This window comes from Galeopterus variegatus, unplaced genomic scaffold (assembly GCF_000696425.1).
Source record: "Galeopterus variegatus unplaced genomic scaffold, G_variegatus-3.0.2 Scaffold3024, whole genome shotgun sequence".
In the NCBI taxonomy this organism is placed as follows: Eukaryota; Metazoa; Chordata; class Mammalia; order Dermoptera; family Cynocephalidae; genus Galeopterus; species Galeopterus variegatus.
The window spans coordinates 120654-123046 of NW_007729135.1; positions in this window are offsets into that span (position 1 = coordinate 120654).

The following is a 2393-nucleotide window of genomic DNA, read 5'->3' on the forward strand; positions in this document are numbered from 1 at the left end:
AGCCAGTGAGCAGGAACCGGTCTCCACATGGGATCCGAACCCTCGGCCGGAGCGCCGCCACACTCCCAAGCGGTGCATTCTCCAGTGCGCCACCGGGCCAGCCCCCGAAATTTCTTCTAAACATTCACCGGCTTCTAGACTTTTTCTAGCCTGCTCCTTCAAATTCTTCCAGTCTCTCCTCAACACCCAATTCCAAAGCCGCTTCCACATTTTCAAGTATTTGTTATAAGCAACACCCCACTTCTCTGGTACCAATTTTGTGTATTAGTCCATTTCTGTTGCTTATAACACAATACCTGGAACTGGGTGATTTATGAAGAAAGTAAAATTTATTGCTTACAGCTTCAGAGGCTGGGAAGTCCAAATTCCAGGGAACACATTTGGTGAAGGCCTTGGTGGTGACAACAGTGACCCAGGGGTCTCACATAGTAGCAAATGGCAGAGCAGAGAAAGAGACTCTCCTTTTAAAGCCCTCAGAACCACACATATGACCACTATTAAACCTTCAACTTGATCACCTCTTCAAGGCCCCACCTTTCAATTATCATAATAGGATTTCCCATCCTCAATAGTTACAGTGGGTATTAAACTTCAGTGACTTTGGGGGCCATTCAGTCTACTGAAGTTAGGGGTTTTGTTAAATGATAAAGCTACTATAAAAATGCAACTCTCTTTTAGTAGCAAGCCGAGTAGTAGAAAACTCTACTTTTTATTGGTAGAAAAGAACGTCTCTCTCCTCCCCACTCCAAAAAAGAGTATTTGCTTTGTGACAAGTATGTTCTCATGTTATCTCAATAACCCTGTGAAGTTACAATAACCCTGTGAAGGACAAGATACATCCACATCTACTAATGGAAAAGATTAGGTTTCTTGCCCATGATTATGGGATGGAGTTGGGATTCAACTTCAGGGCTTTCAACATGTAGTCCTATTCTTTCCAGTATCCTATACATACCTCATATTCTCTCTGTGAGAAAATATCTGAACATTTCTACTCTAATTACATTATTTCAGTGTTTTGAGAAAGAGATTAGTCTTCCTTGTCGATTTAGTTGATATTCTAGCTCTGTCACATTGTAATTGTGGAACCCTGAACAAGTTGCCTAACCAATTTGAGTCTCAGTTTTCTTATTTGTAAGGTGGCAGTAGTGATTTTTATAGGCTTTTTGTGAAAATTAAGTTCGTAAAGTGCCCAGTATAGTAAACCTCACTGGTATAGCCACCAGTTGACAATAATTCTCCTTTCTCTGTGAACTACCACAAAATACTGGTATGGACACCCACAACAAATGACTAAACTATATTATTCTGCCCCTCTAACATCGATTGACTGATCTACAGGGGAAGATCTGCCTCCAACTGTGCTTCTTGTGAGAAGTCATATGGAGAGTTACTTCAACTACTTTACCCTAGAATGACACACAGGAACCTCCATTTCTGAGGTCAGAGATATCCCAATTACTGCCTTTCCTGAGTCTCAGATTCTATGAGATACCCAAATATTCTTCCAGTATGTTAGCACCACTTACTTTTTTCCTTTAAGCTAGCCAGAGCCAGTTTCTGTTATGTGCAACCAAAAAAATATTAACCAAGGCATTCCAGCACAGAGCCCAGCAATAATCCCTGGACATTCAGCACTTGTTAGTTCTTCATTTCCTCCACCAGCTAATCCACATCCAAAATGGAAACACTCTTTGATTTATTTTAAGGAATGTTAAAAATATAACTGAACCAAAGCCTCTGTTGTCTAACAAAGCCAAGTAAATCACAGATACCCAAAACTATGAACAAACAGTGCCCTATTTAGAAGTTTTCTGTCACTCAGAATCTGGAGTAGAGGTTTAAACTCAGCTTCACTAAATGCTGACTCATGTTCCAATTCAAAGGAGACTTTTTCAGTGATTGCTTTGAAATCAAAACCAGAACAATGTCCCTATGATTGGTGTTATTCTGCACTGAGTCAGGTATGTATAATCACACTTCCTTTTGGTTTTTATTTTTTTTAATCTGACAAACTGAATGGAATAAGGAAATGCTGTGTGTGTTTTAAAGGACAGTAAAAACAAAAGCATTATTCATTTGCTGGAAGAAAAGATAGGCTTTGCATAATAAATTCTGATTAGGAAAAAAGCATACGTAAAAACCTGGCAAACATTTACAAAACTCTAAGAGAAAAAGGAGACTTGGATCAAAGCACTTAGCCTAGTCTTCTGTTTACATACCAGTAAACAACTCTACTGTGTCTCCAAAGACTCTACTAACAAGAAGCAGAAAGCCAGTGTGTTCTTAATCCACAGACCACTACTTGTAGGCATCACCACCAGCATCATAGTAACTGGGCAGATACAACATATGAGAGCTCATGCTTGTGACTGCTAGGCTTTTTTTTTTTT